Here is a 14,215-nt window from a genome sequence, read left to right as displayed (position 1 = left end):
TCATGACTTTCAAACTCTGCCGATCCTTTCAGGTGTGGGAGCATTTTAACTGCTTTATTGCTCTGTCTGGACCCCGCATGACTTGAAAACTTCAAAACACGCCAGATTTCAAACTTCTGTTTTCCGAGGAGAGCTGTCCCAATTTTTTCAATCTGCCCTCAACGCTCTAACATTCCCTAAACACGGCACCACTGACGTCAGCGCAATATTCCATCATTTCACTTCCTTGCTTTCTGCTCAATTTGTACTCCAAGCAGCCCAACCTACTTTAGCAAGAGTGGGTTTTGAGAAAGTTAAGCGGGCACTCTTGCACAAACCAGGAAACGCAGGCTCATTGGAGATTCGAACCCTGAATCTCCTGCAAGCCTGCACAATAGAAGACCCAAACCGCGAATCATACCCAGAGACCAACGAGCAACACAGACACTGCGCAAGCACCCCGCTGTTCCTCTTCAGCCAGCTGAGTCTTGCTCAGTGTGAAATACATTTGACATTGCTCTGAGAATTGCAAGCGGCAAAGAGTTTCCAGAACAGCTGCTTCTCACTCTGTCTCCCTGCTGCTGTTTGTCCGGGTCCTCTCTACTGGCAGAAATTTAAAACATTTTGTTTCTAAACTTTTCTGTAACACCGAGTGACCAGTGATAAGCATTGCCCTCCTCAACACAGGATACAGAGAACAACAGAAGACCAGTCAGACCTCCACGAGGCTGTCATCTCAACTGTGCACATTGGGCCAGTATATCAATGTGAAATATTTATGTCGAAGTTTTTTGTGAAAGAGATGAGAAGGCGAGGTGCAGAACAGTGCGCCGTTAGACGGGAAAGCTGCTAAAGACGACATTGAGTGAATAGGAGAGATGGTTTCCCTTCTGGGTGATGCTCCCATCACACACCGCAGACATATCGCCGTTGTACAAATATAAACTCTGTCTAAATTCCCACATTCTGTTTTTCCGAACTGTGATTTCGCTCAAAAGCACAAAATTTCAACACTCGCAATGTTCAAACTTTAACAAAGTGCTCATAGATATATTTAGCGAACACCTGGAAGGAATTCTGCCAAACGTACCTTGGGAATTTCGGTTTGTTTGAGTGCTCTTGAACTTTAAGTAAAAGGAAGGGAAATTTGCCTCGAGGCTGTGTAATGTGGAGATGTGTTCCCCATGTAAACTGATAGTGATTGACCATCCCAGTGCTTCCCGATGCAGGGCTGCCCTGACCACAGGGAGGTTTCTTTAATAAACTGTCCCGGGGACTTCCAGTCGCACCGTGACGTCATAGGGCGAGCCCCCGGTGATGGCCTGCAGCTGCTGTGACGCAATAATGGTGCTGGCCCGGAACATGAACACGAATTAGTTCTTGAGTCACGTGGTACTGAATCATTCTATGGCGTGTTCTTTCAACTTCACGGATTTATATATGAGAGGAGGTAAATGGGCAGGGCTTACACTTCGGGTCCACTCTTCCCTCACTCTCAATACCCCACACCCACCTCCATTGTCCCAAGGCACTTTCCCCTGCCACCGCCGAATGTGTAACACCCGCCCATTTACCTGCTCCATCCTGAATATCCAAGGGATCGAACATACCTTCCAGGTGAAGCAGCACTTTACCTGTACATTTGTCACAAACTAGTCTACTGCATTCGTTGCTCACAGTGTGGTTCCCCAAAGTAGCATGAAGCATAAACTGGGTGACTGCTTCGCAGAATATCTCGGTTCTGCCGAAAAAAGGCCCTGAGCTTCTGGTTGCCTGTCACTTTAACACTCCACCCTGTTACCTGGCCTACTTCTCTGTCTCAGGCATGCAGCAGTATTCCAGCAAAGTTCAGCCCCTGATTGAAGACCAACGCCTCATTTTCCACTTGGAGATCCTGTAGCCATCAAGTCTTCAACATCGAGTTCAATATTGTTCGGACCCGAACTCCCCCATGCCTTGACCCCGACCACACCCACACGAGGCCTCATTTTTACATCTTCTGCTGTTACACGTGACTTATCGTTAGCCAGCAACAGTCTCCATTAACAGTTAGTCACCCTCTGACACAGATCGTCATTCACTCCTTTGGCCATCCAATGTTCTCCCTCTGAACTGGTGGCAAAGAGAGCAATGTGGACTGGTATCCCTGAACCAGCTGTTTGTCCCATCTCCAGGAATCGGGTTCTCTGCATTGGCGGATTATTAAACCATTTTGCTGTTGCGTGATGTGAGGAGACTGTGTAAATATAAACTTTTCTAAATTCCCACCTTCCGTTGGCCGAACTGTGAGTTCACTCTGAATCACAACACGTGTCACAGCGCATTTGGAGGCCCACCTTAGCTCTGCTGGTTCTACACAGCAAGTAAATAAGAGTCTCTATTCGTATCATTCTCTTACCTTCTCCCTGTAAGTCTCCACATTGTTACTTTGAACATGACCACAGAATTCCCTTTTGTGTACGTGAATCTGCCTCTTTGTCACAGTCAGACAGAGATTTACGTATCCGAAACCCTCCTTGTGCCAAAATGTTCTTCCTAATGTCACTTTTACTTTTTTCCCAAATGCCTTGAAATCTCTGCCGATTTTTTGGGAAATTGAAATGATTCTCATTCCTGCACATGAGGCTGAAATGATTTAATTTCTAACGTAAAGGACTGCGGATGCTGAGAATCCGAGACAGAAAGATGAACTGCTGGAGAAACTCAGCAGGTTTGGCAGTACCTGTGGGAGAAAACAGAGTTCTGAAATATTGTCTCTGATTCTCTTTCCACCGATGTTGCCTGATCTGCTGATTGCTCCTGCAATTTCTGTTTTTGCTTTTAACTGAAAGTTCATTTCATCTTTCGGTGTGAAACAACCAGACTCTCCATTTGCCGATATTTAACCCTTTCGTAACCTGTGAAGTGATTGGATTCAAACAAACCCAGCAATAATTCACTCTTTCTCAGCTCCACAGGCAGAGAGACCTGGGAAATGAAGCTGTCAGTGTGGGTCTTTATTCGTGGGCAGAGTGGTGAATGCGACGGACGTGAAATCTATTGCGGTTTCCCCAGGCAGGTGTGACCCCTGCCGACTACAAAATTGGAAATGTCGTCAAAATGAAAGGGAGACTGTTCCCCGGTTTTTTCTTTAAGATTCAAATCAGTGGAGGGCGAAAGATATTTCACTCACATTGGGACTGGTGGGAATCTGCAACCCACTGCCTGTTCGGGTGGAACAAGCAGATACCCGCAGAGCTTCTTTTGAGGCGATGAGCCAAGTGTTTGGAAATGAGACTAGAACAGTGGGGCTGGAAATCGTGATCGAAATGAAGCAACACCTGAGGACAAGGGTGTTTCCTTTGCCAGTGAAAGATACTGCTTCACAAAGTTGGGACTGTGGAAGGGAAGCAGTGACGCTGATTATCTTTGGTTGTGACTGTTCCCATTGCTGCGCATGTCCGTGTTAACGTCAGAACTCTGTAGCATGGTGGCGTTAGATACACACAGGGCCAGGGCGCAATGGATGACGCATCTGACTCCACCTACCTGTTTGAAATGCAGCTCACAGCTTCTTCACACACCCCAATTAATCTTTCTCATTGTCCTGAAGCCGGCAAACGGTTTGAATTCCCGATCTGCGGGAACGAGACACTTTTCACTGTCTCACGTCAGTCAGTGTCCCTGAGAACATCAGAGTCACGTCACAGCGCTGTCAGAGGAGGGGAAGCTGAAATAGCCCCACACGCTGCTCACGGGCACATTTCACTTTCTTCAACTCACTGCCCCAACCCACTGATCCTGGGAATGGAAAGGGAACAAACACCAAAACCCAGTCTCATATTTGTGAATCTTCCGAAAATAAGAAAACTGTTCATCCCTTCGGATCTTCCATCCTGGGCTAACAAAGGGTGATTGTAAATGGTTGACCATTCAGTGTCGATTCTTTTTGGCTGAAAATATCTTCCTTATCTCATTCCAGCATTTCTTGCCACAGATAACTGTGCGGCAGAGTTCATGTGTATATTTCCTTGAATGGTATTTTGTAACTAACATTCGTTTGCTAGTTGTTTGTATTGGGTATTTCAGGTTCATTAGCCGCTGTTCAAGTGTGTTGGTAGGTTTGTGGGCTACCATGATGCTGAGAGGTTTGAGTTGTCTGGACACCATTTAACAGATGTATTTAATGTAAGGTAATGTGGCTAGGTTTTCTGCACAAGTTGTGTCTGCTTGTGTCAATGTGTTGATGAGAAATCGGCACACTGGGTTTATTGGGTCGGCAAAGGTGAGGACTGGAGATGCTGGAAGCCAGAGTTTAGATCAGAATGGTGCTGGAAAAGCACAACGGGTCAAGCAGCACCCGAGGAGCAGGAACATCGAAGTTTCGGGCAAAAGCTCTTTATCAGGAATAGACGCAGGACGTCTCCAGGGTGGAGAGATAAATTTGGGTGGGGGGGTGTGCTGGGGCGAAGGTAGCAAAGAGTAAAATAGGTGAATGGTGGTGGGGATAGAGGAGACAGGTCAGAGAGGAGGGTTTAGCGGATAGTTGGGAAGGGAGATTGGCAAGGAGGACAGGTCATGAGGTCAGTGCTGAGCAGGAAGGTTGGAACTGAGGTAAGGTGGGGGGAGGGGAAAGGAGGAAACTGGTGAAATCTACATTGATGCCCTGGGGTGGAAGTGTTCTGAGGCGGAAGATGAGGTGTTCTTCTTCCAGGCCTCGGATGGGGAGGGAGCGGCGGTGAATGAGGCCCAGGACCTGCATGTCCTTGGCAGGGTGGGAGGGTGGATTGAAATGTTAGGCCACAGGGCGATGGGGTTGATTGGTGCGGGTGTCCCGGAGAAGTGACTTGACTCTCCAATCTCCCCAATGTTATAGAGATCGCATCGGGAGCAATGGTTACAAAAAAATTACATTGATGGATGTACCGGTGAAAGTCTTCTTACTCCCGCAGCCCGGGTTCGATTCCAAGGCAGCGAGGCAATTTTCAGCAGAGCTACAAAACAGGTCTATGTCTCCCTGGTGGTCTAGTGGTTAGGATTCGGCGCACTCACCACCGCGGCCCGGGTTCGATTCCCGGTCAGGGAAGCAATTTTCCCCGGGTCTGCAGGCTATCCATTCTTCTTAAATGCGCTGTATCGTTGTTTCTTGATCTTCGTCATTCCTGCGTGCTGCAATGTGAAGTAGCTCGTTGAAATAGCATCCTGATGCAGATTTGTTTGTTCGTGTTGGGATGATTGCGTCTGCAGCTTAAGTACTTGGTTCGCGTGTGTTGTTTCCTGTAGACGCTGTTTTGAATTTACCATTGACTGTTCGCTCTACTGTGACATCTAGAACAACAACACTTTTTGTTGTTCTCCTCTTTTGTGAATTTTATGCCAGTAAGGAGATTGTTGATGGTGTTGTCGGTTTCCTCTAAGTTGTTTCACGTTGTGGTGACAAAAGTGTCATCACTGTAGCCGACCCAAAGTTTGGGTTGGATCTTTGGAAGGGCTGTTTGTTCGAAACTCTGCATTATTGCTTCTGTTAGGAATCCTGATATTGGTGGTTTCATGGGTGCTCTGTTGATTTGTTTGTTACTCTTGTTACTGAATAGGAAGTGGGAGGTAAGGCACAGCTCCACGAACTTGACAGTGTTATCTTTGCTGATGAAGTTGGTGCGGTTTGGTGTTTGTGTCTTTGGTTCTTCAAGTAGTGTCTTCAGTTTTCTTTGGTCACGTTGATGTTAATGGATGTGAACAGGGCTGTATGCCAAAGGACAGTATTATTCCATCCTCTTCTATCTTGTTGTCTTTGGTGTTCAAGAATTCTTGGATGGAGTAACTGGAGTGGCGTGAGTCTTCGACTTGGTGTTTTAGTCTTCAGTGGAGGTTTTTGACTAGTCTGTATACTGGTGTTCCAAGTGGTGAGACTGTGGTTTGAGGGGGACTCCTGGTTTGAAGAGGAGGAGAACAGCAACAAAGTGCCATTCCCAGATGTCACAGTAGAGCGAACAGTCAATGGGGAACTTCAAACTAGCGTCGACAGAAAAACAACACACGCAAACCAAATACTTAACCGCAGAAGCAATCATCCCAACACCCACAAACGAGTGAACAATCCTCATACTACCGGCGGAGCAGGTAAGGGCTGTTTGGCGGTGTCTGTTTGTAGACGCGGTTACGTTTGTTTCACGGTTTAAATTTAAATATCTTTTTCGAAAAAAGCGCGGAGCGGACCCGGAAACTGGTGTAGCGCAAACTTACCTGGGTAGTTTTTTTTCCCCAATATAGGCGCACTTCCCACAACCCAGTCTACTGCATTTGCTGCTCACAATATGGGCTCATTTACATTGGGGAAACCGAGGCATTAACTGGGTGACTGCTGCACAGAACATCTATGTCCTGCCCGCAAAAAAAGACCCTGAGCTTCCAGTTGCCTGCCAATTCCACACCCCACCCTGTTCCCTGACCAACATCTCTGTCTCAGGTTTGCTGTATTGTCCCAGCGAAGCCCAGCACCAGCAGAACGAAGCGCACCGGATATTACACTTGTGGACCATACATCCCTCCGGTCCCAATATCGAATTCAATAATTCTAGGGTTTGAAATCCATAGTATCCTCGTCCCTACCACACACACCAAGCCTTGTTATCACATAGTCTGTCATTACACACTACCTATGACTGCCACGAACAGTCTCCATTCACCCTCCCACACAGAACGTTATCAACTCCCTTTTCTGTCCAACAGTTCTTCCCTCGCTTTGGGCTCTGTCCTGATCTATCATTTACTGCATCCGCCTTCCTCCCACAATATCTCCTGCATATAAACCAACGTTTTCCCAATCACCATCAGTTCTATGGAAGGGTCACCAGCAACTACTGTTTGTGTTTTGTTTCTGATATACAGCGTCCACAGTTCTTTCAGCTTTTTATTGAGGTAGGGTTGGAAATTGTTTCGAGAAACAGAAGGAGAGGGGGAGAGACAGAACAGACATGAACTGTTGATCTCAGTTGTTCCGCAGACGTAAAATCATTGTAGTGCGATCACTTCCCTTAAGCATGAATAGAGGTCCCAATCTCCCCGTGAGCTTGTGGCGCAACGGTTGCGCGTCTGACTCCAGGTCAGAAGGTCGTGTGTTCAAATCACGTCAGGCTCTTTGAAGTCAATTTTGGATACTTGTGGGGAAGACGACTTAGCAGAGGTAAGCAATGGGTTTCAGGCCTATGGCACGGAGCCTGCTCCTGTTGCTCAGAAGTGAAGGTTGGAAAAGAGCAGAGCAATAGTTATGGGGCACCGATAGGCGTTTTGTGGGGGCGAGAGAGACTCACGATTGGTATGTTGCCTCCCAGGTGCAAGGGTAAGTGACGTCTCTAATCGTGTTTTCCGGGTTCTGAAGGGGGAGAGGGAGCAGACCGAAGTCGTGGTCCACATTGGCATCAACGACATAGGTAGGAAAAAGGATGAGGATGTCAGGCAGGCTTTCAGGGAGCGAGGTTGGAAGCTCAGAGTTAGAACAAACAGAGTTGTTGTCTCTGGTTTGTTACCCGTGCCACGTGATAGCGAGTCGAGGAATAGTCAGAGAGAACAGTTAAATGCGTGGCTACAGGGATGGTGCAGGAGGGAGGGATTCCGGTATCTGGATAACTGGGGTTCTTTCTGGGGAAGGTGGGACCTGTGTTGTGGTTCTGTTCGCCAAGCTGGAAATTTGTGTTGCAAACGTATCGTCCCCTGTCTAGGTGACATCCTCAGTGCTTGGGAGCCTCCTGTGAAGCGCTTCTGTGATGTTTCCTCCAGCATTTATAATGGCTTTTCTCTGCCACTTCCGGTTGTCAGTTCCAGCTGTCCGCTGCAGTGGCCAGTATATTGGGCCCAGCTCCATGTGTTTGTTGATAGAATCTGTGGATGAGAGCCATGCCTCTAGGAATTCCCTGGCTGTTCTCTGTTTGGCTTGCCCTATAATAGTAGTGTTGTCCCAGTCGAATTCATGTTGCTTGTCATCGGCATGTGTGGCTACTAAGGATAGCTGGTCGTGTCGTTTCATGTCTAGTTGGTGTTCATGGATGCAGATCGTTAGCTGTCTTCCTGCTTGTCCTATGTAGTGTTTTGTGCAGTCCTTGCATGGGATTTTGTAAACTACATTGGTTTTGCTCATGCTGAGTATCGGGTCCTTCCTTCTGATGAGTTTTTGTCTGACAGTGACTGTTGGTTTGTGTGCTGTTATGAGTCCTAGTGGTCGCAGTAGTCTGGCTGTCAGTTCTGAAATGCTCCTTATGTATGGTAGTATGGCTAGTCCTTCGGGTTGCGGCATGTCCTCGTTCCGTTTTCTTTCTCTTAGGCATCAGTTGATGAAATTGCGTGGGTATCCGTTTTTGGCGAATACATTGTATAGGTGTTCTTCTTGCTCTTTTTGCAGTTCTGGTGTGCTGCAGTGTGTTGTGGCCCTTTTGATTAGTGTCTTGATGCAACTTCGTTTGTGTGTGTTGGGGTGGTTGCTTTCGTAGTTCAGGACTTGGTCTGTGTGTGTGGCTTTCCTGTATACCTTTGTGGTGAATTCTCCGTTCGGTGTTCTCTGTACCATCACGTCTAGGAATGGGAGTTGGTTATCCTTTTCTTCCTCTCTCGTGAATCGGATTCCTGTGAGTGTGGCGTTGATGATCCGGTGTGTGTTCTCTATTTCTATGTTCTTAATGATTACAAAGGTGTCATCCACATATCTGACCCAGAGTTTGGGTTGAATTTGTGGTAAGACTGTTTGTTCTAACCTTTGCATTACTGCTTCTGCTATGAGTCCAGAGATCGGTGGGCCCATGGGTGTTCCGTTGATTTGTTCATATATCTGGTTGTTGAATGTGAAGTGTGTTGTGAGGCACAGGTCCAGTAGTTTAAGTATGCCGTCTTTGTTGATAGGTTCAACGTCCTGTTGTCTGTTCTGTATGTCCAGCAGGTTGGCTATTGTTTCTCTGGCTAGAGTTTTGTCAATAGAGGTGAACAGTGCTGTTACATCGAATGAGACCATGGTATCTTCTTTGTCTATGTGAATATTTCTGATGATGTCCAAGAATTCCTGGATTGATTGTATAGAGTGTCTGGATCCGCTGATCAGGTGTTTCAGTTTCTGCTGTAGCTCTTCAGCCAGTTTGGTAGGTGTTGGTATCTGCAAGTAGTTGTTGCGCTTTTTGGATGTACTCTGCTTTGTCCAGGATGACCGTCATTCTGCCTTTGTCTGTTGGTCGGATGATTATGTTCTTATCGTTTCTTAGTGATTTTAGTGCTTCTCCCTCCTTGGTGTTGAGGTTATGTGTTTGTCTTTTCCTTGTTATCAGAGGTGCGATATTTTGTCTCACTGTTTGTTGTGTCTCTTTTGTCAGTCCATTGTTCCTGAGTGTGCATTCTAGTGCTGCTAGGAAGTCTGCTGTCTTGGCGTCCCTGTGGTTGTAGTTAAGTCCCTTGGCCAGTATTATTCATTCCGTGTCTGTGAGCTGTCTGTGGGAGAGGTTTTTAACCCAGGTGTGTGTTGTGATGTCCTCTTCGTTGTGTGTTAGTTTGGCCATTTTTTCTTTTAGTGCCTTTTTTGCGGTGTTTGGTCCTGTTCTGTCCTATGGTGACGGCCTGTTCTATGGTCCGGGTTCATTCCTGATTGGTGGATTTTGAAATTAACGATTTTTGCACGGAATTTCTTGTATGTATTTTTGAAGTCTGTTGTGAGCGTCTGTAATCATTACCTGATCATCCTGAGTCCGTTCTGTCTGGCTGTGTCCCTGGCTTGTGGATTGTTGACTGGTGGGACCTCTATAAACAGGATGGTCTACACCTTAACCTGAGGGGCACCAGTATCCTTGGGGGGAGGTTTGCTAGTGCTGTCTGGTGGGGTTTAAACTAACTCTGCAGGGGCATGTGAACCTAGACGGTCGCTTTAAGGTGTAGGACCTTGAGTGTAGGGAGGTTAGGAACATGGCATCAATCTCGAAGGAGGGTGCCTGTAAACAGGAAGGTGACTTGAAGTGTGTATACTTAATGCAAGAAGTATACGAAATAAAGTAGGTGAACTTGCAGAGTGGGTTGGTACCTGGGAATTCGATGTTGTGGCTATGATGGAGACATGGGACAGAATTGGCTGTTGCAGATTCCAGTGTTTAAATGCTTTAGTAGGGTCAGAGGTGGGGGTAAAAGAGGAGGAGGTGTGGCATTGTTTGTCAAGGATAGTATTACAGCGGTGAAAGGACGATGGATGAAGACTCGCTATCTGAGGTAGTTTGGGCTGAGGTTAGAAATAGGAAAGGTGAGGTCACCCTGTTAGGAGTTTTCTACAGGCCTCCTAATAGTCCAAGAGACATAGAAGAAAGGATTGCGAAATGATTCAGGAGAAGAGGAAAGTAATAGGGTGGTTGTTTTGGGGGTCTTTAACTTTCCAGATATTGACTGGGAAAGCTATAGCTTGAGTACATTAGATGGGTCGGTGTTTGTCCAATGTGTGCAGGAGGGTTTCCTGACACAATATGTTGACAGGCCAACAAGAGGTGAGGTCATACTGGATTTGTTTCTGGGTAACGAATCAGGCCAGGTGTTAGAATTGGAGGTAGGTGAGCACTTTAGGAACAGTGACCACAATTCGGTGACTTCTACTCTGGTGATGAAGAGGGATAAGTGTGCACTGCAGGGCAAGAGTTATAGCTGGGGACAGGGAAATTATGATGCGGTGAGGCATGACTTAGGATGCATGGCTTGGAAAAGTAGGCTTCAAGGGAAGGGCACAATCGATATGTGGAGCTTGTTCAAGGAGGGACTATTGAGTGTCCTTGATAAGTATGTACCTGTCAGACAGGGAGGAAAGGGTCTTGTGAGGGAGCCGTGGTTTTATAATGAATTGGAATCGCTTGTTAAAGCGACGAGGGTGGCCGATGTAAAGATGAGGCGTGAAGGTTCAAATGGGGTCATTGAAGGTTATAAGGTAGCCAGGAAGGAACTTAAGAGAGAGCTAAGAGCAGCAAGGAGGGAACATGAAAAGTCCTTGGTTGGTAGGATTAGGGAAAACCCAAAGGCTTTCTATAGGTATGTCAGGAATAAAAGAATGACTAGGGTAGGAATAGGTCCAGTCAAGGATAGTAGTGGGAAGTTGCGCTTGGAGGCTGAAGAGATTGGGGAGACACTGAATGAATACTTTTAGTCAGTATTCACTCAGGAACAGGACATTGTTGCCAATGTGAATATTGAGTCACAATTAATTAGAATGGACGGCTTTGAAGTATGTAGGGAAGAGGTATTGGAAATTCTGGAAAGGGTGAAAATAGATAAGTCTCCTGGGCCTGATGGCATTTATCCTAGGATTCTCTGGGAAGCAAGTGAGATTGCAGAGCCATTGGCCTTGATTTTTATGTCCTCGTTGTCTACAGGAATAGTGCCAGAAGACTGGAGGATAGTAAATGTGGTTCCCTTGTTCAAGAAGGGTAGTAGAGACAACCCTGGTCTTCCACTTGATATCCTTCAGAAAAATTAACAAAGTGAGTGTACTGTTAAATGAACATAGCATAGCCACCAAATTCCTGTAAACTGCCAGATGCCTTCTGATCACACGTTATCCAGGACACCAAAACTGAAAACTGTCATGCAGCCAGTCAGCCAGCCTTAAGAAGCACCTAAGTGAAGCTTTCCTCCATACACAATGACCTAGAACAAGATGCTGTCAAAGATGCTGCAAATGGAGCTGAATCAAGGACATGAAAATGAAACATCAAAGCCGCTTGAGAAAAGAAAGCCATTTAAGTTGCTGAATGACTTCCTTCTATTCTATTAAATGAAAAAGATGACAAGAAATATAGAATGTTATTAGAAGGTGAAACATATAAGCCATTAAACTTTTACAACAGTGAATAATCTTAGATATACTCAAAATGAAGCAACACATATGTACTTTTTATAACAATGTGCTTAAATGCTGCTCAGTTCCATGAGAAACTACCCTTTTAATTGTGTACGTGAGGAAAGAAGCTATCCATTTCTAGGGTGCAAATTGTATTCAAATGAATGTGTCAAATTAAGGAAAAAAGTGAAAATACATTTAAGAGGGACAGAGAGCATCTGAGCACCTTTGCAGAGTCTTGTCCCTACCTGGATTCACTGCAGTTGCAATCAGTGAATAGTTTCCCCCCATCTCTCCCTCCCAAGATGAAGAATGGAAAAGGGGAGACATTGATTTGCTTCTCGGTGTTGTCTAGAGGAGGGAGTTTTACTCTGAAATTGAATGAAGATAGAGCTTCATTCTGGACTGCAACTTCCTTCCATGTCCAACATGTGAGTACGGCACTTTCTGAGGAGGGGAGGCTTGTCAGGATAGATGCCAATAAAATGCTTCCTTGTCAGAGAATCTAGAACTCGATGACACAGATTATAAATAAGGACTTTCCCATATCTGGCAGAATGAGGAATTTATTCTCTCTTCTTTATTGCAATGCTCCCACACAGAGGAGGAGAGACAGGCTCTTTGAATGTATTCAAGGCTAAATTGAACTGAATTTTGAGTGACAGGGAATGAAAGGTTATTGAGTACAGGTAGCAAATGAAGTTAACACTACAGCAGGGCATGCATGATCTTCTTAATTGGAAAGTAAGCCTGATGAATGGCAGTGGCAAGAGATTTAACACGTTCCATGTGTGAGTGGTCCTTCAAACAGTTGTCCAAGCTGGACAGAGACATGGATTCCCACATCATAGAGAAACCATGGAAATGTGAGGACTGTGGGAAGGAATTCAAAATTCCATATTTGCTTGAACGTCATTGTCATGGTCACACCGGGGAGCAGCCTTTCGCCTGCTCCATGTGCAGTAAGGGCTTCATTCATTTATCCACCCTGGTGATCCACTGGTAGAGTTTCACGAGGAAAACACCTTTCATCTGCTTCGTGTGTGGGAAGGAGTTCATTTATTTATCATCCTGGTGACCCACCAGTCAGCTCACACTGGAGAGAGGCCGTTCGCCTGCTCTAAGTGCGTGAACGGATTCACACAGTCATCTGCCTTGCTGATCCACCAATAGGTCCATACCAGGGAAGAGACCACCCTCCTGCTCTGTCTGCATGAAGGTATTCATTAATTTGTCTGCCCTGCTTCTGCACCTTCAGGTTCACACCAGGGAGAGACTGTTCTCCTGCTCCATGTGCAGGAAGGGGTTCATTCATTTATTCACCCTGGTGACCACCAGCAGGTTCACACCAGGGAGAAGTCATTCACTTGGTCCGAGTGTGGGAAGGGATCCACTAACCCCTCTGACCTGCAGACAAACCGGCACATTCACACCAGGGAGAGGCTGTTCACCTGCTCCGTCTGTGGGAAAGGGTATAGCCATTCATCCATCCTGCTGGCGCACAGGCGCATCCACACTGAGGATAGACCGTTCTCCTGGTCTGTGTACGGTAAGGGATTCACAGATTATTCCAGTTGCAGAGACACCAGCGGGTTCACACTGGGAAAAGGCCTTTCACCTGCTGTGTGCGCGGAAAGGATTTAGTCAGTCATCCCATCCGCTCAGACACCAATCCAGTCACACCAAGTAGAGCACGTTTGGATTCTTTGTGGGTGTGATTTGTATTCGTATTCAAGACGAAGGGGAGTATTGCTGAAGCAGGACTGACTGCAGGTAGAGTAGGTGGCGGTGCATGGCTGATAGCATGGAGCAGAGGATCTGGAAAGAGAATTGTTGCTGAAGGTTTTGAATTTGTAGGGGGTATTCTGATCAGGTTCAAACTGTGTTGGGCTGAATGTGGTCCAGAGTCCATGTGAGATCAGATGGTTCCATAGGCAGTTCTGAGGAATAGCTGATTTTGATGAAGGGCTTCTGCCTGAACATCGATCCTGATGAAGGGCATATGCCCAAAACATCCATTCTCCTGCTCCTGGGATGCTGCCTGACCTGCTGTCCTTTTCCATCAACGCACTCTCGACTATTAATACTCAAGAGTGCTTACATTCACTGGTCAGTTGAGCACCTATTAAGACACACTTACTGTTTTGGAGCATACAGTGGAGTCGGGAGATGTACACTTGTCATGTTTGATTCTGTGAAGAAATCTATCCCATGGAAAGATTGGCTCCAGTTTGTCCCTTCCCCAGGAGGCTGTCAGGACGATAACATGGGAAACAGAGAATGCTTGTCAATTACTGAAGGTTGAACAAATTGGAAAAATGAGAGTTTCTGATAATGCCTTACAATCCTGGTGGCTTTTGGAGGTATTTTTGAAATTGTCATGGTCTGTGTGACCCACTGATGTACCCAGAGTCTGAG

The 14,215-nt window shown here is 46.3% G+C and overlaps 1 non-coding gene across 1 annotated transcript; it reads left to right on the top strand.

The window, feature by feature from the left end:
• Positions 1–4,972: 4,972 nt before the first annotated feature.
• trnae-cuc (transfer RNA glutamic acid (anticodon CUC)) lies at positions 4,973–5,044 on the top strand. Its single transcript has one exon. It is a non-coding gene; the product is annotated as a tRNA-Glu (tRNA).
• The last annotated feature ends 9,171 nt before the right edge of the window (positions 5,045–14,215 follow it).

The sequence above is a fragment of the Hemiscyllium ocellatum genome (assembly GCF_020745735.1).
Source record: "Hemiscyllium ocellatum isolate sHemOce1 chromosome 27 unlocalized genomic scaffold, sHemOce1.pat.X.cur. SUPER_27_unloc_5, whole genome shotgun sequence".
Lineage (NCBI taxonomy): Eukaryota > Metazoa > Chordata > Chondrichthyes > Orectolobiformes > Hemiscylliidae > Hemiscyllium > Hemiscyllium ocellatum.
This window is presented reverse-complemented; position numbering and strand designations above follow the sequence as displayed.